Genomic DNA, 22,383 nt, shown 5'->3' with positions numbered 1-22,383 from the left:
CGGCCACAGGCCGGGCCCGGCCTGCCCAGCACCGTGTGCCCGCCGTCCGGCTCTGACGGCCACAGGCCCAGCCCGCCCAGCACCGTGTGCCCGCCGTCCGGCTCTGACGGCCACAGGCCCGGCCCGCCCAGCACCGTGTGCCCGCCGTCCGGCTCTGACGGCCACAGGCCGGGCCCGGCCTGCCCAGCACCGTGTGCCCGCTGTCCGGCTCTGACGGCCACAGGCCCAGCCCGCCCAGCACCGTGTGCCCACCGTCCGGCTCTGACGGCCACGGGCCGGCCCGCCCAGCACCGTGTGCCCGCCGTCCGGCTCTGACGGCCACAGGCCCAGCCCGCCCAGCACCGTGTGCCCACCGTCCGGCTCTGACGGCCACGGGCCGGCCCGCCCAGCACCGTGTGCCCACCGTCCGGCTCTGACGGCCACAGGCCCAGCCCGCCCAGCACCGTGTGCCCACCGTCCGGCTCTGACGGCCACGGGCCGGCCCGCCCAGCACCGTGTGCCCACCGTCCGGCTCTGACGGCCACAGGCCCAGCCCGCCCAGCACCGTGTGCCCACCGTCCGGCTCTGACGGCCACGGGCCGGGCCGGGCCGAGCAGGCGGTCCCCGGACGCACACGTGCCTCCGCTCCCTCGGGCCCAGCAGCGGCGCCAGCGGCCGGGCGATGACAGGCTGGCTATCTGCACATCTGCCGGCGGCTAGGATTGCGTGGTTCGCAATTAGACGGAGGCCCGGGCCTGGAGAGCATTTCCGTCAGCAGGTTATCATTTGGGCAAAATCAAGGGCTTGTCAGGCTCGGCTGGCCGGCCCTGCCCGCTCCCTCTGCCCTGCCCGCTCTCCCTCTACCCTGCCCGCTCTCCCTCTGCCCTCCCCGCTCCCCTGCCCTCCCCTGCCCTGCCCGATGCCCTGCCCTGCCCGCTCCCCTGCCCGCTCCCTCTGCCCGCTCTCCCTCTGCCCTGCCCGCTCCCCTGCCCTCCCCTGCCCGCTCCCCCTCTGCCCTGCCTGCTCCCTGTCCTCCCCTGCCCTGCCCGATGCCCTGCCCTGCCCGCTCCCTGCCCCTGCCACGCCGGCCCGGGCACCTCTGTGGCCGCAGAAACCCTGCTGCCCGCTCCCCGGGGCCTCGGCCCTGGGTGTTTGTGCCCAAGCTCGCGCCCGGTGGCCCTTCCTGAGAACTTGCCCTCAGCTCCCCGTGCTCCCCCCTCGGCCAGGACCCCGGCTCCTCCTCTGGCCACCAGCCTCGGCGTGTGGTGGTCCGTGTGTTTGTATGATCAGAGTCCCTGGCCGCTGATCCAGGATGCGTGTCCGTCACTCCTGTCTCCCCGCACTCAGCTCAGAGCCGGCGCACAGCGAGCCCGGAGGACAGGATGACGAACGAATGAATGAGCGAATGAATTAGAGCGAAGTGATGAATGTGGGTCTTGACGCCCAGATACTCAGCTCCCCTCCAAGAGCTTGGGATGCAGCCAGCCGCCCTCCGAGCCTCGGAAGAGTATTTACTTCCACGCGGGAAGTGGTTTAATCCCTTCCTTCAGTGGGTCCACTCCGGCCGCTCAGTGTGGTTCGACTCCGTTCTTAATCACGTCAGCAGGGAAAGTGGCGGGCCGACCCGAGGAGAGGGGAGGGAGGAGGGGGAGGGAGGGAGGAAGGAGGAGGGGGGAGGGAGGAGGGGGAGGGAGGGGGGAAGGAGGAGGGGGGTGGGGGAAGAAGGAGGGAGGAAGGTGGAGGGAGGGAAGAGAAGGGAGGAGGGGGGAGGGAGGAGGGAGGAAAGTGGAGGGAGGACGGAGGGAGGGGGGAAGAGAGGAGGGAGGAGGGAGGAAGGAGAAGGGAGGAGGGAGGGGGGAGGGAGGGGGGAAGAGAGGAGGGAGGAGGGAGGAGGGAGGAGGGAGGGGGGAGGGAGGGGGGAAGAGAGGAGGGAGGAGGGAGGAGGGAGGAGGGAGGGGGGAGGAGGGGGAAGGAGGGAAGGGGGAGGGAGGGAGGAGGGAGGGGGGAGGAGGGGGAAGGAGGGAAGGGGGAGGGGGAGAGGGAGGGGGGAGGGGGGAGGGGGGAGGGACTCTCAAAAGAAACGTCAGCCATTGTCCTGTTGGTATTTGGCTCCGTTGACTAATGAGTTTGCCGACAACTGCACCTAGGGTACCCCACTTGGTCATGATGCATGGTTTCTAAAAATATATCATGGCTTTTATTTGCTGAAACTTGTTAAGGAAGTTTGCATCTATGTATGTGAGGAAGAGTTGCCTGTAGACCTCTTTCCTTAAAATCTGCTTTGTCTGTCTTTGGGATCAAAATAGCGTTTGCCTTGTAAAGTGGATGGGAACACGCCTCCCTCTCCAGGTTTCTAGAGTGGAAAACGCAGAATGGGTATAATTTCTCCTTGACGTTTTGGCAGAATTCCCAGTGGAGTCCTCTGACCCAGGAGGGTTAATTGTGCGACAGTCTTCGGCGAAGAGTTTGGAATATTTGACCTTCGTAAAGCTGCTCAGGGCGTTCCCGCTGAGGAAAGACGGGGATCTCTCCCTTTCGAGGAATCCCCGTTTCACATAAGTCGTTGGAGCTGTGGGCCTGGGCTGTTCTCACTCTCCGTTGAGTAGCTCTCACGTGTGTAACGCTCACCCGTCTCCTCCCCGATCTTCTCTCTTCTCTGGGTGACTGGCCGGCCAGTGCCCGTCATTTATCTGTCTTCCTTGCTTTTCTTCTTTATCGGTTTCTGCTGTGGCCTTTATCACGTCCCTCCTTCAGCTCATGCTGAGTTTATTTTGCTCTCTTTTTTTCAATGTTTTAAGATGGAGGCTGAAGTTATTGGTTTTAGAATCTTTTTTTCTAGTTACCAGCATGTTAGTGCTATAAAATTCCCTCTTAGTACTGCTTTATCTGTATCTCACAAATGTTGGTGTGTCCTATTTTTATTTTCATTTATTTTAAAACTAGAGGCCCAGTGCACGAAATTGGTGCATGTGGGGGGGGGGGGCGGGGAGTCCCTCAGCCCAGCCTGCACCCTCCCCAATCCAGGACCCTTTGGGGGATGTAAACTGTCAGTCAGACATCCCTCTCACAATCCAGGACTGCTGGTTCCTAACCACTTGCCTGCCAGCCTGATAGCCCCCTAACTGCTCCCCTGCTGGCATGATTGACACCTAATTGCTGCCCTGCTGGCCTGATCATCCCCAACTGCCCTCACCTGCATGCATTGTCCTCCCCAACTGCCCTCACCTGCTGGCCATCTTGTGATGATGTGAGCATCATGGTCAATTTGCATATCACCTCTCTAGTATATAGGATATGCTTTAATTTTCTTTTTGATACTTTCTTTGACCCACGGACTACTTAGAAGTATGTTATTATTTAGTTTGGGAATATGAAAGACATTTTTCCTGGTGTTGGTTTTTAACTTATTACCATTGTCATGAGGTCATCCATTGTGTCTAATGTAAACCTTTTAAAATTTATTGAGACTCTTTTCATGGCCCAGAACAAATGTTCTGGGAGCACTTGAAAAACAGCACCTGCCTTCTGCTGCTGCTGGGTGGCCAGTTTATTACTGTCAGCAGGTCGAGCTGGCTGACGTTCTCATCCAGGTGTTCCCTGTCCCTGATGAGTTCCTATCTGCTCTCTGCCAGTCACTGAGAGATGCGGGTAAAATCGCACAGAATTGTGGCTTCATCTATTCTTCCTCGTAAACTTTCCAGTGTTTGCCTCAGTGTTTTAAAAGCCGGCTCCGTGGTGTGTGACCAGTTTGGCGATTGTGACTAACTTATCCCTTTAATACAGTCACTCCAGCGGTTTTCCTTTGGCTAGTGTGAGCATGTGTATGGTTTCCCGTCTTTTCATTGTTAACGCATTTGTGTTTCTATATTTAAAAGAGGTTTCTTACAGGCACTATTTAGTTGAGTCTTCCTATTTTATCCAATGCCACACTGTCTGCCTCTTAATGGAGGTACTTACATCATTTTCATTTAATGTCATTATTGATGTGATTGCATTTAGACCCATTGTTCTGCTGTTTGTTTGATTTCTCATGGCTGTTCTTTATTCCTTGTTTTCTTTATGTCTGTCTTCATTGGGGCGAATTGTGTTTGTTACGGTTTTATGGCACCGTTTTATTGACCTATTAGCTATAACTCTTTGTTGTGTTATTGTTGGTGGCTGATTAGTGGTATACACGTGTAATTAGTCACGTTTTATCTTCAGGGGATCTCATGCCACTGCCTGTGCTTTATGAGGACATGATAAAAATACGTATATTTTCACTTCCTCCTCTGGGCCTTCATGCTCTTATGTCCATCATCTTACTGGTACATGTCTTATCCATTGCAGGGAACACTGCTATCGTTTTTGTTTTAAACACTTGATTATCCTTTAGAGATATTTAAATAATGAGAAAAGTCTCTATGCTCCAATCCCAGTCCTCTTTATCCCTCTGTTTTTGTGTATGTTCATATCTGGCATCATTTTTCTCCGGCTTTAATGGCTTCCTTTGAATGGTCCTTATAGTTCAGGTATGTCGGCGATGAATTCTTTCAGCTTCTGTATGTCTTCCAGAGTATTTCATTTGCTTTACTTTTGAAAACATCTGTTGGACATGCAGCGTTCTGGGTCCTCAGTGTTTAATCTCCGTGCATTCCAGATGCTGCTCCACTGCCTTTCGGCTCCCATTGTTTCCGAGAGAAATCTGCTGTCACCCCATCCTTGTTCTTCCGTGGGTTTTGTGTCTTTCCCCCTTTTGATACTTTTGAGGTTTCTATTTATTGATCATTTTAAGTAATTTGAGGATGTTGTGCTTTGTTTGGAGTTTTATTTATGTGTCTTGAGTTTATGGTTCACTAGAGGTCTTATTTTTGTGAATTCATAGTTTTGAAAACATTTGGACACGATTAATTCAAATACTTCCTGGTGCCTCTTCCTTCGGGGACTCCCGGGATGTGAATGCCTGGCCTTTGTCCCGCAGTCCATCGCTGCTCTGTTCGTTTTTGAGTCTTTTCACCTCTGCATTTCTTTTAGAATAGTTCCTATTCTTGTGTCTCCAAATTCACTATTTTTTTTTTTTTTTTACAAAATTGCCTAATCTTGCAAAGAGTTTTTATTGTAATAAATCACTAAGGTTTCATTGTTAAATGAAAACGCATAATATGGAATTTTACATATAGTATGATCATGGGTACATTTAAAGTGTACCCAGAAAACATGTTAGAAGAAAATACTTGGAAACAATGGATTTACCCGGATGGATGGGATTTACAGACTCTTATCTTTTTTTATTCTTTGATATAATTTCCAGAGTTTTAACAGTACGTGAGTAATTCTATAAGAATGCAGAGATATAAAATGTTAACAAGATGGATATATGGTTTATTGACTGTCCGGTTAGTAAAGATTAAAGATGAAATGAGCTCTGGCGCCTGTGGCTCCTGGGCTGGGGCGTGGTCCCGTGTCCAGAGGCTCGTGTTCTGTTCCCCGTGTGGGCACACACCCATGTTGCGAGTTTGATTCCAGGTCGAGGGCAGCAGCCGATCGATGTATCTTCCTCACACCCATGTTTTTCTCTCTCTTGCTCGCTCTCGCTCCACCCCCCTCAAATCAATAAGAAGATATCCTTGGGTGAGGATTAAAAAACAAATAAATAAATAAACAAATTTTAACATGAAAATGCCCAGAAGTCATGAGGATTCAGTGAAAACCGTCCTCCTGTCCACCCCTCGGGGCGGGGGGGGGGGGGGGGGGGCGCGGAGGCCGGGAGGCCCTTCCTCCAGACCCAGGGGCACAGCGAAGGGCACGGATGGTGGCGTTTCCCACGGGGTCAGCCCCCACCGGCCCTGGTGTGCCTGCGCGCGCCGCCCCCGCCCCTGTGCTCACGTCCGCTCCCGTGCACATCCGTGGACCCTGTGCTGGTGGCTGGACCGACTTCAGGAAGCCCGAGGTGAATCTCTCTATTATGCAAATTCTCCCTCGCAGGTGCTCTTTTAAAATCTTAATTACTTTTTGCTCATTAGCATTTTTATTCCCTCCTGGAACGGAGACTCACCTGCCTCGTACGCCCTCGTGACTCTGTCCGGGCGTTAGCTCTGGCTCTGTCACCGGCAGGCCTATGGCCCACGGGCAAGTCTGGCTCTGTCTGAGGGTCTCTCTCACCGGGAGAGAGTGAGGCCCGGACAGGGGGTTCTCAGCGCTCCCTGTGAACCCTGCCCTCTGCGTCTCTCTCTTAAAATATTGTTTTATTGATGTCAGAGAGGAAGGGAGAGGGAGAGGGAGAGAAACATCCGTGATGAGAGAGAATCACTGATTGGCTGCCTCCTGTATGCCCCCTACTGGGGATGGAGCCCACAACCCGGGCCTGTTTCCTGACCGGGAATCGAACCCTGACCTCCTGGTTCCTAGGTTGATGCTCTAACCCTGAGCCACTCGGGCCGGGCGAGAGCTCACATAGTTTTAAAAGCTGCACCAGGAACCCAGGGTCCTTCCGCCCGGGGAGCTGAGGCCGAGCTGGGCCGGGCCGGGCCGGGCGGACGCCTCGCCAGCGCTGTGGACGTGGCCGGCTCCGTGGGACGCGGTTGTCTGCACAATGTTGTGCTGTTTGTGCTGAAACCTGACTCCTCTGGCCCCGGCTGTCCGGGACGGGACACTGTGTTCCTTCAGGCCGGCCGCGGTCGTTTTTTTTACCTGGTGACACCGTCTCCCAATAGAGAAGCCGTTCCTTTCAGCCTGTAATCTCCTCCGAGGGCAGCGCCACCGTGGCCGAAAGGGAAGCGCCCCTCGCGAAACGCGATGCTAATCCTCTTAGTGCGGACGGTCCGGGAAGGCGGGAGGAGACCGTAAACACTGTAGCCGATTACCTGGACGGAAGTCAATTGTCCGTGGACGCGCCGGGCCCGCCGCCGGACAAAGGCGCCTCAGTGTGACCCCGACGGGAACGTCTTCCTGGGAACGGATTGCCAGCCGGCGCGGGTGCGAGCGTTTGGGTCCGTTTCCCCGAAACCAGCCGCCATGGCCCACGCCAGCAGCGGATCCCGGCCGGTCCTATCACTGTGCATCAGGCCTTTTACTGGAGGCCGTTGGACATGATGAGGTGCTCACATTTACGTCTTAAACCTCAGAAAGTTCCAGGCGTGATGGTTGGGGATCGGCCTGTTAAACGTGTGCGGAGAGGAAGCCGAGTGGGTGGGGGAGAGGGCGGAGAGGCGAGGCGGGCGGGGCGCTGCCAAACCCTATGGAGGCCGCCCCACACCCGCTGTTTGCCCACGGCGGCTCTGCCAGCCTCTCCCAGAGAGCACTCCGAAGGGGGCTTAGTGTCCCCCCAGCATTCACCGCCCGAAAGTGCTCAGTGATGTCAGTCCAAGGTCACCCCTCCCTTCCCATCAGGAGGCAGACAGCAGGCAGCTGGGATATGGAGAGAGAGCCAACAGCCACAGTGGGCAGCAGTGGGCACCAGTATCAGTGAGTATCCATGGGTACCAGCGGGTATCAGTGAGTATCCATGGGTACCAGCGGGTATCCGTGGGTACCAGCGGGTATCAGTGAGTATCCGCGGGTATCAGTGGATATCCGCGGGTATCCGCGGGTATCAGTGAGTATCTGTGGGCATCAGCGGGTATCAGTGAGTATCCGTGGGTATCAGCGGGTATCAGTGAGTATCCGTGGGTATCAGCGGGTACCAGCGGGTACCAGACAGGCAGCTGGGATATGGAGAGAGAGCCAACAGCCACAGTGGGCAGCAGTGGGTACCAGTATCAGTGAGTATTCATGGGTATCAGTGGGTATCAGTGAGTATCTGTGGGTATCAGTGAGTATACGTGGGTATCAGTGAGTATCTGTGGGTACCAGCGGGTATCAATGAGTACCAGCGGGCATCAGTGAGTATCCGTGGGTACCAGTGGGTATCTGTGAGTATCCGCGGGTGTGGAGGAAGCATATGGATTTTTAGTGGTTGTTCCACTGAACACTCTCCCTCACACCGGGAGGCTGTCACCGCCTGTTTGCCCGCGAGGAGCTCGGCTAGGGGTGAGGGCCCTGCCCGGTCACACAGCAGAGGGGGAGAGGCCTCTTTGCCAACCCAAACCAGAGCACCCATTCTGTCTCCCCCCCTCTCCCCCAGCACAGGACCCCAAGCACTTGTTAGGGTGCCAGCAGGCAGAAATCCCCGGGGCCACCCCGTCTCTCAGCTCGGTCTCCGCGGAAACCTGGTCTCCGAGAGGCCCCAGGTGCAGAGGCCCTGGGGCGGGGGGGGGGGGGGGGTGCTGGGGGAGGGCCCTGAGGTCTGGGTCCGGGACCCCATGATTCCCTTAGGACAGCGGGCCCCGCGCAGGCAGAGCGGGGAGACAGCCCCCCCTAATCAATAGCCTTATCGACTCGGGTCCCCGGAGGACAGGTTTATAACTTTATCGAGCCCCGAATGTGGGAGCAATTATCAGGATAATGGAAACCATCGACAGACGGGCTCTCATTGCAAATTAGCATCTGCTGTGAGCGGGAGGAGTCCGAGTGCGGGACGGGACACCGTAGCCACGGGTGTGACTCGGGGAGCCTGGAGTCGGGGTGCTCCCATCGGCCGCGCCCTTGGCCCCCGGCCCCGACAGTCCCTGTGGAACGTCCATGGGGCCTGGGCCGCCCTGGGCACAGCTGGCCGCCGGGGGCAGGTGGCTCAGGCCCCGCCCAGCGCTCCCACCGCCAGGCGGCCGGAGGGACAGCTGAGCGGCTCCAGGCAGGGGCTCCAGCTCGGAGCTGCTCTGTCCCGTCCGTGCAACGGCCAAACACTCCCCCTGCGCAGAGGGCCCTGGGAGCCGGGCCTGGGAGGGGGTGTGAGCGGGTGTGAGCAGGTCCTGTGAGCGGGCCCCGTGACCATGGACCTGTGAGTGGGTGTGAGTGAGTGTGAGCAGGTGTGAGCAGGCCCTGTGAGCGGGCCCTGTGAGGGAATCCTGTGACCATGAACCTGGGAGGGGGTGTGAGTGGGTGTGAGTGGGTGTGAGCAGGTGTGAGCGGGGCCTGTGAGCGGAACCTGGGAGGGGATCCTCTGACCATTGACCTGGGAGCTGGTCCTGTGTTCCTGTGAGCGGGTGTGAGCGGGTGTGAACGGCCCCGTGACCATGCACCTGTGAGCAGGACCTGTGTGCGTGAGGGGACCCGCCGGCCCCGGGCCTCACGGACCTCGCCTGCTGTGCCAGGCCCGTCCTCGGCCTCCGCCCTGCGCTGGGACGAGAGAAGCCCCAGCTTCCGTCCTGTCGCCTTCGACTCCGAGGGGAGAACAGACCAAAGCCGCACCCTCCGGTTCTGGTTCTGAGCGCCAAGCGCCAAGCACCAAACGGACCCGGGCGGGGGGGGGGGGGTGCGGGCCGGTGAGACAGGGTCCCCGAGAAGATGGGTCCGGGCTGAGCGGGGGGAGGTGAGGGGGCCCCGAGGGTGGCGGTCCTGGCTGGGCCCCAGGTGGTGCCAGGTCTGACTCCACGTTCCCAGAGGCCCACGTCTTCACGATGTGGCCCCAGGCCCGCCCTCCATGGCAGGGGACATGAGACGGGAGTGGAGCCCACGCCCCAACCCCCAGCTGCAACCCCCTGTGAGGCCCAGGAGGGTGAAATGGGGTCCAAGCAGCAGGATGGATCCCCAGACTCGGAGAGAAGCGCAGGCCGCGGGGAGGCGGGCTGGGCCCAGGGGAGACAGCCAGGGCACAGGTGGGAAGGGCCACCTGTCCGACATCCCTGGGAGAAGGTGAGTCCCGCCCTGCCCTTCCCCCCACCCAGGGCCAGGAGAGCCGTCCAGGCCCCGGGCCAACCCTGTCTCCTGCCCTGGAACAAAGGCCGAGCGAGCGGACAATGGGCCCTTTATGCACGCCTGCCCTGGGCCGGGCACAATTGCTGATTCATAGCCAGGCCCAGGCTGGGTGCAGCTGGGAGCCGGGTGCTCAGTCATAGCAGCGGCATCTTCGACGGGGAAAGGCTGCCCCCTGGTGTCCGATGCAGGCACTGCACACGACCAGGAGCAGCACACAGACCACAGATGGGGACTGAGCCCCCTGATGGCAGCGGGGGCACCATCTCCCTCTGAGGCTCTGAGAGGCTGCTGGGCGGGGCCGGGGCTGGATGGGCGGGGCCTGTGCATGATGGGCGGGGCCTGGATTGGCGGGGCGGGGCCTGGGCAGGCGGGGCGGGGCCGGGATGGGCTGAGCCAAGGGAGTGGGTTTTGCTGCTGCCTCCTGGGGAGAGAAGCAAGCTCACGGCAAGCTTTCAGAGGCTCTGAGAGGCTGCTGGGCGGGGCCGGGGCTGGATGGGCGGGGCCTGTGCATGATGGGCGGGGCCTGGATTGGCGGGGCGGGGCCTGGGCAGGCGGGGCGGGGCCGGGATGGGCTGAGCCAAGGGAGTGGGTTTTGCTGCTGCCTCCTGGGGAGAGAAGCAAGCTCACGGCAAGCTTTCAGAGGCCAGCAGCAGAGGCAGAGGCCAGCAGCAGAGACGGAAACGGTGACATTGCACCCCTGATGACACGTGCAGCGTTAGGGTGACGGAAGCAGAGCTCTGCTCCCCCCCAGCCCGGCCCGGGAAGAGCAGTGACAGCCCCTCGAGCAGAAGGAGCGGTTCAGTCACACAGATCAGTGACACCGTTTGCGTGTCGGTGGCTGAAGCTGCCTGTGCACCAGCCCACGTCCCTCTGGCTCCGGAGGGGCCTGCGGGTGGCAGGTGACGGGGAGGGTGCCGGGCGGCACGCGGCAGCTTTAACGCAGGTGGAGGCTGTCTTCTGAGCTGGCGGCGGCTCACAGTGACGGCTCTTATCTGTGTTTAAACCTTGCTGTATCTTAAATAACACGTTTCTGAAAGAATGGGAGGAAGGCCCCGGCTGGTGTGGCTCCGTTGGTGGGAGTGTCATCCCATATTCCGAAAGGTTGGGGGTTCGATTCCAGGTCAGAGCACATGCCCAGGTAGCAGGTGGGATCCCCAGGTGGGTTTGTGCAGAGAGCAGCGAGCCTCTCTCTCCCTCTCTCTCTCTCTCTCTCTCTCCATATATATATGTGTGTGTGTGTGATATATATATCCCCTCCCCTTCTGTCTCCTCTCGGGGCCACCGTGCAGCTGGCCCCGCTCTGGCAGGAGGCTCGCTGTCTCACGCCGGCCCTGTGACGCCCTGTGACGTCAGAGGCGGCTCCTGGACAGTCGCCCTGCGCTGGCGGCCCAGCGGTGCTGGTTAGCTGTGTGGCGCTGGGAACACCATTTGCCGTCTCTGAGCCTCGGTTTCCCCGTCTGTGCCATGGAGCCGGGGAGCCCTCTCACAGGGCAGTGGGTCCCAGACACGAACTCGCTCTGAACACTGGGAGGGTCCCCGAGAGCCGTGGCCCCACGGGCAGAGCGTGTCCCCTCCTCCCACAGACCCCGCCGGCCTCGGGGGCTCCAGGGCAGGCTGGGAGGCCGCAGAGGGAGGCAGTGAGGGGTCAGACCGTCAGGAGAGCGGCTGCCCTGGGTGCAGGGAGGGGGCTGGTGCTGGGCCTTTAACTGGGATGGGGGGTCTTAGCGGGTTCACTGGCGGCCCCCAAAGGAAGACCGCGTCACGTCCCAGCCCTGGTCCCGGGGCTGAGACCTTGGAAACGGGGTCTCTGCAGGCGGGTCCGGGTGAGGGCAGGGCACCCTGGAGTAGGGGGCCCAGGCCCCGGGGTTGGACCGTCTCCCCGACCTTATCCGCGGGGCGAGAGGTGAGAACATGGCGGGCACGCCAGCGGGAGGGGCAGGCTGCAGACTCCGGGGCCGCAGACACGGCGAGGGGGAGCGGGAGGCAGGGGCCGAGACCGCTGGCCGCGGCCGGGCGGGTCCCGGGGCAGACGGGGAACGGGGGCCCGGAAGCTGCGGCCGGTGGCACTGAGCTCACCCCTCGTCCCAGTGACAGTGACGGGGGCGGGGGCGGGCGGGGGGATGTTAGAGTGAGGGGGCCGGCCAGGGCCTCTGAGGCTCTCGGGTTTGTCTGTGAATCTGACATTGTTTCAAGTGCGGCCGGTGGGGCTCAGGGGTTGAGCGTTGACCTAGAAACCAGGAGGCCAGGGTTCAATTCCTGGTCGGGGCACAGGCCTGGGTTGCGAGCTTGATCCCCAGTGGGGGGCGTGCAGGAGGCAGCGGTCAGTGATTCTCCCTCCTCATGGATGCTTCTCTCGCTCCCTGCCTCTCTGACACCAATAACACGTCTATTAAAAAGTTAACAGTTATTGTAAAGGTACGGAGGGAAGGAACGGAGGCGAGGAAGGTCTGCCTGGTCCTCACAGGGGAGCCCCGGAGGAGGGAGCCGCCCGAGGGGTGGATTTACCGCTGGGCCAGGCCCCCGGCTGCTCTCGGGGCGATTTACAGCCCGGGACGCGGCCCATCGACCCGCCGGAGCACGGAGCCGGCGCGGGGCCTCGGGAAAATCGATGCCTGGCGCCTCTGCGGGCCCGGATTTATGTCCCGGAGGACGCAGCTGGAGCCCAAGTGGGGGGGGGGGAAGGGGAGGGGACGGCAGGGAGGGGGGAGGCTTGCAGGAGGACCGGCCGGGCTCCGGGCGCAGGCCTGCCGCGGCAGCTGTGGTTTAGGGGTTCCGGCTGCTCGCTGGGCCTGAGTCCCGGGAACGGCCTCCTGGCGCCTCCAGCTGGTCAGGCCAGTCTGTCCGAGTGCAGACGCGGGAGCCCGGCAGGAGGCAGCGGGCGTGGCCATGCGAGCCGTCCGGGGAGCGGCACGGCCCCCGGCGTTGCTGTGCGCCCGTCCCCGTGCCGCCCGGGCCGAGTGCTCACGCTGGGCCGGCGCCGTGGGGTGCTGGCGGGAGGGTCTGGCTCCGGGAAGCTGCTCGGGGCCCAGGCTCCCTCCGCCTTTTGCTCTGCCAGGCTCAGCGTCCGGGGCACCCTCTCCCGTGGCGGCAGTGACAGACGTGTGGGGACCGGGCGGCAGGGCTGTCACCGGCCTCGTTCTGCCCATCCGCACCCCCGACCAGGCCGAGGTCCGAGGGGCTGGGAATGCAGGCTCGGGGGGCTGGGGGCACTGTGGAGAGTGGTGGTCGGCGGCCACGGCCACAGGGAGCACGAGGTGAGCTGAGCCTGGCCACGGGGCAGGGAGCTCCCATCTCCCAAACACGCCCACCCCCAGCCTCTGCCAGCGAGGCCCCGGAGCCCAGCCGCGGTCCGAGGAGGGCGGCTCTCGAAGGGGCTGGGCAACGGAGGCAGCAGGTGTGCGTGCTCACGGCTCACAGTGACCTGGAGGCCAGCGGCCGAGCTGTCCGCCTTCACCGGGAGCCGTCACTCAAACAGCAGCTCCCGCAGCTCCATGGCCGGGGACGGCGACTGGCCGGCCGGTGTCTCGGCGGCTCTGGGAGGCGGGCACTGCTGTCACAGGGCCCCGCGTGAGCGTGTTCCCCCTCCCCCCCCCCCGGCACCCGGAGACAGAGGAGGGGGCAGCAGAGGCAGGCCCCGGGGCGCTGGTCTCCATTCAGATTCTCAGAAAGCCCGTCAGCCTGACCCTCCTCCGTCCCTAGTCCGTGCCCTCCCTCCCCCCCCACACCCCCTGGTGACAGCCCCTCCCTCCCAGGTCCCCACAGCCGCCAGCCTCCCCTCCGCCCCTCCGTCCCCTTGAGCTCTGCCCTTGTGAGTGTGTGTGAGTGTGCATGTGTGTGTGTGTCTGTGAGTGTGTGTGTGTGTGAGTGTAAGAATGTAAGAATGTGTGTGTCTGTGAGTGTGTGTGTGGGGGTATGAGTGTGTGTGAGTGTGTGTGAGTGTGTGTGTGAGTGTGTGTGTGAGTGTGTGTGAGTGTGTGTGTGTGTGTGTGTGTGTGTGTGTGAGTGTGCCTGTGAGTGTGTGTGTGGGGGGTATGAGTGTGTGTGTGTGAGTGTGTGAGTGTGAAATGGTAGCGCTCGGACGCACCTGCACCTGCCTCGGCCTCCGAGCCATCGCGTGGTGACCGTGGTGCGTGGCTGCCCTCAGGACACGGGCCTCTGGGGTCGGTAGGACAAGGCGGGGGTAGGGTGGGGACGGGCCTACAGCCTGGACAGCCCATGCCCTCCTCCAGGGCGGGAAGTCGCCGTCCAGGCGGGACCTCTGCTGCCGGCAGGATGGCCACTGGGTGGCGCCCGTGAGCCGCGAACGCCCGGAGATCCCTGGGAAGGGGCGCGTGTGCTGCTGAGGACGGTGAGGGCCCAGGGGTGGGGCTGTGGTGTCCTGTGTCCCCACACCTTCAGTCGTGCTGTCGCTCTTTGGTTTTTATTTTTATTTCTTTTAAAATGTATTTTTATTGATTCCAGGGAGGAAGGGAAGGGGAGAGAGAAACCACAGTAATGAAAATCAGGGATCAGCTGCCTCCTGCACGCCCCACCCTGGGGATGGAGCCCGCAACCCGGGCCTGTGCCCTGACCGGGAATCGAACCCTGACCTCTTGGCTCCTAGGCCGATGCTCGGCCCCTGATGTGGAATTGCTGTGTGTCCTTGAGCAGGTGCTGCCCTCCCCGGGATTCTTGGGTAGAAGTGACAGAGCGGGGTCTAGCTGAGCTCCGCTCACAGGATGCAGAGGAAGAGGGAGAGCTGGGCAGAGCCAGACAGGGGGCTCACACCAGGCCCGGCACGGTCACCTCCGCAACTGGCCTCCCACACGGGCACCCACAGCTTCGCTAGGCTGGCACTGCCCACACGCCCCTGCTCCTCCCCACGGCACTGGCCCAGGCGGGGTCACACGGCACCCCTCACCCCCCCTGAAAGGATGGGGGTGTCGGCCCCCCACGGTGCTGAGGGCCGGCCCCCGGCGGGGAGGTTGGGGAGCCGTTGCTGACAGTGACTAGTGTTTGCTGCCCTCCTGCTCCCTGTGGCCAGCCGTCGGGTCTGCCTGAGCTCTAGTACCCCAAGCCCGTGGTCGGCAAACTGCGGCTCGAGAGCCACAGGCGGCTCTCTGGCCCCTTGAGGGTGGCTCTTCCACATAATACCACGGCCTGGGCGAGTCTATGTTGGAGAAGTGGCGTTAAAAGAAGTTTAAGTTTAAAAAGTTGGCTCTCAGAAGAGATGTCCATCGTTGTGCTGTTGATGTTTGGCTCTGTGGAGGAAGGAGTTTGCCGACCGCGGCCGATGGCGGCTTAACCGTCCTCTCCAGCGCCGCCCTGGCACCTGGTGCCGGCTATTGGGAGCACCTGTGTGCGTGACCGTGACCTCAGCAGCTGCAGGCCGACCTCACTCAAGGGATGGAACCGAGGCTTCCGGAGAGAATGCGGCCCACCTGGCAGGGCTCCGTGGCTGGGCATCGACCTAGGAGCCAGGAGGTCAGGGTTCGACTCCCAGTCAGGGCCCAGGCCCTGGTTGGGTTTGGGCTCCATCCCCCGTGTGGGGCGTGCAGGAGGGGGCCGATCTCTCTCACCATGGATGTCTCTCTGTCCCCTTTCCTTTCCCTCTGAAATCAATAAATGTATTTATTTATTTATTTATTTATTTTTTTTTTTTTTTTTAAAGAGGGAAACACGCTGCTGAGGCCGCAGCCCGCCCTGGAGCCGGCTCTCAGGGCGTCTGTCTGCTCAGCGCCCCCGCAGGCGCCCTCCTCAGGAACAGGCCGGACCGCAGCTCTGGGTCAGCTGGAGGGTCTGGTTCCTAAGCCTCTTGCCTGGGCCAGTGACAGCGGTTTCTGTCTGGGGGTTCATCTCCGGACCCCGTTACTGCGCCGAGCAGAGGGCGGTGACCGTTCCAGCCCCACCGGAGTCAGGGGGCGGGGCCTCTTCTCTGTGAGAATTAAACCCAAACCCCGGGGGCCCGAGGACGAGTTCCTTTTCCCGGGGCTCCTGGGCTCCCCTTCTCTGCCCCACCGGGTCCCGGGTGGGAAGCAGGGTCATTGCGGGGCACGACCACCAGGGGTCGGGCCGCCCTCCTCCAGGCCCCGCAGGCGCTGGTGGAGCCCTGGCCTCCAGGTGTGGTTTGCCGGCTGTTGGGGAAGTGAGAAGGCGGCTGCGGGGCCTGGGCCTGCACTGAGCCTGCGGCTCTTTCGGTCCAGGCGCCCGGCTCTGGCCCCGAGGACGCCCCCCTGCCGAGCAGACCGCTAGTCAGGGAGCCCTCAGAGCGGGCTCCGGGCCTCCCCCTCCTGGCCTGGCTGCGGTGGGCCTTCCTGCTGCTCACCCCGGGCCAGGACCTGCCCCAGGCAGCCAGCAGGCGAGAAGTGTGGGTCAGCAGAAGCAGAGGCAGTAATGGGCGAGGAGCGGTCAGCACCACGGACAGCTCCACGCAGCCTCCTGCTGGGGGAGTGAGAGGGGGGAGAGCTGTTCTCCCCTGGCCCTGGCCGGCTCCAGCCCCTCCTGATGGCGTCCTGAGTGGCCCCAGGAGGCTGTCCTGAGTGGCCCCGGGAGGCTGTCCTGAGTGGCCCCGGGTGGCCGTCCTGAGTGGCCCCGGGTGGCTGTCCTGAGTGACCCCGGGAGGCTGTCCTGAGTGGCCCCGGAAGGCTGTCCTGAGTGGCCCCGGGTGGCCGTCCTGAGTGGCTCCGGGAGGCTGTCCTGAGTGGCCCCAGGAGGCTGTCCTGAGTGGCCCTGGGTGGCCGTCCTGAGTGGCCCCGGGTGGCCGTCCTGAGTGGCCCCGGGTGGCCGTCCTGAGTGGCTCCGGGAGGCTGTCCTGAGTGGCCCCGGGAGGCTGTCCCGATGAGCTGCAGCTGGAGAGACTGGTCTAGACTCCCAGGGTTCTGGGGAGCGAGCTGGTCAGGTGCCCCCACGATGGCTGAGGTCTGTGAGGAGCTGAGCGGGGGGGGGGGGGGGGCAGGTGGAGCCCTGCAGGCGGGTGGGATGTGCCCACACCCTGTTTCCACTCCCTGCAGCGCCCAGACCACCCCCGGGGGTCAGGCCACGACCCCAGCTGGCAGCCCCTTGGCCGAGATCACAGCGCGTGTCAGTGGGACGCTCCGGGGCCATGCCGAGCACCAAGGCCAGGTGAGTGACGGGTCTTTCAGTCTGCGGGTCCCGGGAAGGGGTGGGGGAGAGAGCAAGATTGATGTGAAAGAGATATAACGATTGCCTCCCCCTTTGCACACGCGTTAGGGAAAGACCACCACTCACAGCCGCACAGCGAGCTGAGACAGGTGGCTGGGCAGGAGGGCAGAATCCCGCTCTCTGCCGGCAGACAGAACTCAGGAAGCAAAACCACCGGCGTAGCCTGGCGGGAAGTGAATCTCTGACTGCTGTCACATCACACACACACCACTCATCACACATACATCACACACACATCACACACTCATCATACACACCACACACCACACACACCACACACCACTCATCACACACACATCACACACTCATCACACACACACCACACACTCATCACACACACATCACACACTCATCACACACCACAAACAGACCCCCATCCCATACCAATCACACACCACACATCACACACCCCACACCACACACATACACCACACACACCACATATCATACACATACGTTACATACACACACACAGTTAGGAGGGGCCTCTGAGACTACATTTAGGTCATGGCATCACGCACGGTTATTACAGAGCAAACTCGCTCCATTTGAATCTGAGTAGCAGCCTCAGTGTTCACCCAGAACCCCAGCTGGGAGCGACGTCCTCTGCCCCATAATTCCCCCTGTTGTCTGCTGCAGGTTGGCAGGTGCATGGAGCGCGTGTGTGAACGTTGGACGGGGCAGGTCCCTGAGGCCCCATGTGTCCGCACAGAGCCATGCACAGGCTGGGTGACGGGGAGAAAGCACATCCCAGGACCCACAGCTTCCCGCTAGCCTGTGGGCTACAAACGGTTAAAAAGGAAAGAGAGCGAGAGGGAGGGAGGGTGGGAGGGCAGAGGCCCATTTCGTGCGGGGATATGGACTACCTGAGAGAGGGAGCAGCCCACACAGTGCTCTTTGGAAACGAGTTTTCTATTTTAGTTTAATGACATTCACCAACCGGAGCCAAACGATTAAATATTGAAGCAGGACCAGGAGCCCGAGTCCCATGCTGCTGATCGCTGCAGGAGGAAGCAGCGGGAGAACATGCAAATGTCAAGCCACCAACCCCACGCCTGCGCAGAGCCGTGTCAGATGTCAGAGAGAGAGAGTGAGGATGCATGTGCACATTAGTTTGGCCAGAAGGTGAGATTCCGGGGGGGGCCCAATCAGGACTCCCCACCCCCAGCCCACCCCCACCCCGCTCTCCCTGGGGCAGTTCTGCTGGGGGAGGTCATGTATGCTGACTAAGGCTGCACCGTGTTGACCGGGGATGCAGCGTGTTGAGTGAGGAGGCTCCGTGTTGAGTGAGGATGCAGCGTGTTGAGTGAGGATGCACCGTGTTGAGTGAGGAGGCACCGTGTTGAGTGAGGAGGCTCCGTGTTGAGTGAGGAGGCAGCGTGTTGAGTGAGGATGCAGCGTGTTGAGTGAGGAGGCACCGTGTTGAGTGAGGATGCAGCGTGTTGAGTGAGGATGCACCGTGTTGAGTGAGGATGCACCGTGTTGAGTGAGGAGGCAGCGTGTTGAGTGAGGAGGCTCCGTGTTGAGTGAGGATGCAGCGTGTTGAGTGAGGATGCAGCGTGTTGAGTGAGGATGCAGCGTGTTGAGTGAGAAGGCAGCGTGTTGAGTGAGGATGCAGCGTGTTGAGTGAGGATGCACCGTGTTGAGTGAGGAGGCTCCGTGTTGAGTGAGGATGCAGCGTGTTGAGTGAGGAGGCACCGTGTTGAGTGAGGATGCAGCGTGTTGAGTGAGGATGCAGCGTGTTGAGTGAGAAGGCAGCGTGTTGAGTGAGGATGCTCCGTGTTGAGTGAGGATGCACCGTGTTGAGTGAGGATGCACCGTGTTGAGTGAGGAGGCAGCGTGTTGAGTGAGGATGCTCCGTGTTGAGTGAGGATGCAGCGTGTTGAGTGAGGAGGCTCCGTGTTGAGTGAGGATGCAGCGTGTTGAGTGAGGATGCAGCGTGTTGAGTGAGGATGCAGCGTGTTGAGTGAGGATGCAGCGTGTTGAGTGAGAAGGCAGCGTGTTGAGTGAGGATGCAGCGTGTTGAGTGAGGATGCACCGTGTTGAGTGAGGAGGCTCCGTGTTGAGTGAGGATGCAGCGTGTTGAGTGAGGAGGCACCGTGTTGAGTGAGGATGCAGCGTGTTGAGTGAGGATGCAGCGTGTTGAGTGAGAAGGCAGCGTGTTGAGTGAGGATGCTCCGTGTTGAGTGAGGATGCACCGTGTTGAGTGAGGAGGCACCGTGTTGAGTGAGGATGCAGCGTGTTGAGTGAGGATGCTCCGTGTTGAGTGAGGAGGCAGCGTGTTGAGTGAGGAGGCAGCGTGTTGAGTGAGGATGCTCCGTGTTGAGTGAGGATGCAGCGTGTTGAGTGAGGAGGCTCCGTGTTGAGTGAGGATGCAGCGTGTTGAGTGAGGATGCAGCGTGTTGAGTGAGGATGCAGCGTGTTGAGTGAGGAGGCAGCGTGTTGAGTGAGGATGCAGCGTGTTGAGTGAGGATGCAGCGTGTTGAGTGAGGAGGCAGCGTGTTGAGTGAGGATGCAGCGTGTTGAGTGAGGATGCAGCGTGTTGAGTGAGGATGCAGCGTGTTGAGTGAGGATGCAGCGTGTTGAGTGAGAAGGCAGCGTGTTGAGTGAGGAGGCAGCGTGTTGAGTGAGGATGCAGCGTGTTGAGTGAGGATGCAGCGTGTTGAGTGAGGATGCAGCGTGTTGAGTGAGAAGGCAGCGTGTTGAGTGAGGAGGCAGCGTGTTGAGTGAGGATGCTCCGTGTTGAGTGAGGATGCAGCGTGTTGAGTGAGGAGGCTCCGTGTTGAGTGAGGATGCAGCGTGTTGAGTGAGGAGGCACCGTGTTGAGTGAGGATGCAGCGTGTTGAGTGAGGATGCTCCGTGTTGAGTGAGGATGCAGCGTGTTGAGTGAGGAGGCTCCGTGTTGAGTGAGGATGCAGCGTGTTGAGTGAGGATGCAGCGTGTTGAGTGAGGATGCAGCGTGTTGAGTGAGGATGCACCGTGTTGAGTGAGGATGCAGCGTGTTGAGTGAGGAGGCAGCGTGTTGAGTGAGGAGGCACCGTGTTGAGTGAGGATGCAGCGTGTTGAGTGAGGATGCACCGTGTTGAGTGAGGATGCAGCGTGTTGAGTGAGGAGGCAGCGTGTTGAGTGAGGATGCAGCGTGTTGAGTGAGGAGGCACCGTGTTGAGTGAGGATGCAGCGTGTTGAGTGAGGATGCAGCGTGTTGAGTGAGGATGCAGCGTGTTGAGTGAGGAGGCACCGTGTTGAGTGAGGATGCAGCGTGTTGAGTGAGGAGGCACCGTGTTGAGTGAGGATGCAGCGTGTTGAGTGAGGAGGCTCCGTGTTGAGTGAGGATGCAGCGTGTTGAGTGAGGAGGCAGCGTGTTGAGTGAGGATGCAGCGTGTTGAGTGAGGATGCACCGTGTTGAGTGAGGATGCAGCGTGTTGAGTGAGGAGGCAGCGTGTTGAGTGAGGATGCAGCGTGTTGAGTGAGGAGGCACCGTGTTGAGTGAGGAGGCAGCGTGTTGAGTGAGGATGCAGCGTGTTGAGTGAGGATGCACCGTGTTGAGTGAGGAGGCACCGTGTTGAGTGAGGATGCAGCGTGTTGAGTGAGGATGCTCCGTGTTGAGTGAGGAGGCACCGTGTTGAGTGAGGAGGCTCCGTGTTGAGTGAGGATGCACCGTGTTGAGTGAGGATGCAGCGTGTTGAGTGAGGAGGCAGCGTGTTGAGTGAGGATGCAGCGTGTTGAGTGAGGAGGCACCGTGTTGAGTGAGGATGCAGTGTGTTGAGTGAGGAGGCAGCGTGTTGAGTGAGGATGCAGCGTGTTGAGTGAGGAGGCAGCGTGTTGAGTGAGGATGCTCCGTGTTGAGTGAGGAGGCACCGTGTTGAGTGAGGATGCAGCGTGTTGAGTGAGGAGGCAGCGTGTTGAGTGAGCATGCAGCGTGTTGAGTGAGGAGGCAGCGTGTTGAGTGAGGAGGCAGCGTGTTGAGTGAGGATGCAGCGTGTTGAGTGAGGATGCAGCGTGTTGAGTGAGGATGCAGCGTGTTGAGTGAGGAGGCACCGTGTTGAGTGAGGATGCAGCGTGTTGAGTGAGGAGGCTCCGTGTTGAGTGAGGATGCAGCGTGTTGAGTGAGGAGGCTCCGTGTTGAGTGAGGATGCAGCGTGTTGAGTGAGGATGCACCGTGTTGAGTGAGGATGCAGCGTGTTGAGTGAGGATGCAGCGTGTTGAGTGAGGAGGCACCGTGTTGAGTGAGGATGCAGCGTGTTGAGTGAGGAGGCACCGTGTTGAGTGAGGATGCAGCGTGTTGAGTGAGGATGCAGCGTGTTGAGTGAGGATGCTCCGTGTTGAGTGAGGAGGCACCGTGTTGAGTGAGGATGCAGCGTGTTGAGTGAGGAGGCAGCGTGTTGAGTGAGCATGCAGCGTGTTGAGTGAGGAGGCAGCGTGTTGAGTGAGGAGGCAGCGTGTTGAGTGAGGATGCAGCGTGTTGAGTGAGGATGCAGCGTGTTGAGTGAGGATGCAGCGTGTTGAGTGAGGATGCAGCGTGTTGAGTGAGGAGGCACCGTGTTGAGTGAGGATGCAGCGTGTTGAGTGAGGAGGCAGCGTGTTGAGTGAGGAGGCAGCGTGTTGAGTGAGGAGGCAGCGTGTTGAGTGAGGATGCAGCGTGTTGAGTGAGGATGCAGCTTGTTGAGTGAGAATGCAGTGTGTTGAGTGAGGAGACACCGTGTTGACTGGGGAGGCACCGTGTTGAGTGAGGCTGCAGAATGTTGAGTGAGGCTGCAGGCTGCAGGGCAGGTGCCCAGAGTGCAGGGTCCGCACAGCGGGCCTCCAGGAGTGGGCAGCAGGAGTGGGCAGCAGGGCCGGGCTTTGGAGGCACCAGGTGGGAAGCAGTCAGAGAGCAGACCTGCTCCTGTGTGTGTGGCTGGCACTTCCCGCTCGGAGGCCTGTGAGGGGCTCTGGGCCCGGATGGGGCTCCTGGACGGCTGGGGGCTCCTTAGGGTCCTCACTCCGGAACCAGCTGTGCTTCTGGGGCTGTGCTTCCTCCGGGCCCACGCTGCTGTGTGTGTGTGTGTGTGTGTGTGTGTGTGTGTGAAAGAGAGAGAGAGAGACGGGGGAGGGGGGTTCCAGGCTGCACCCCCTGCCGGTCCTAAGGAAGCACCTGAGAGGCGCCGAGGATTCCGGGAGGACCCTCCTCCTGCCCCTCCTGCCAGGGCTGCCTGTGCCTCTGGGCTCGGAGCTGACGGCCCTGCAGGGGGAGTGTCACCCTGCGTCCCCACCACCCGCACCCTCACAGGCGCCCTCTCACCAGCGCCCTCACCCGCACCCTCACCTGCAGCCGTCTTTCGGGTAGGCAGCTCTGGGAACTCCTGCTGTTCCCTGAGACTCCCCGAGAGAGAAGAGGGGGCACTTGGCTAAGGGGGCTGAGCTTCGACCTATGAACCAGGAGGTCACGGTTCCATTCCCGGTCGGGGCCAGACTGGATCCCCAGTGAAGAGA

The sequence above is a fragment of the Pipistrellus hanaki genome (genome assembly GCF_964339955.1).
Source record: "Pipistrellus hanaki genome assembly, chromosome: 14".
In the NCBI taxonomy this organism is placed as follows: domain Eukaryota; kingdom Metazoa; phylum Chordata; class Mammalia; order Chiroptera; family Vespertilionidae; genus Pipistrellus; species Pipistrellus hanaki.
Note: the sequence above shows the minus strand (reverse complement) of the source record.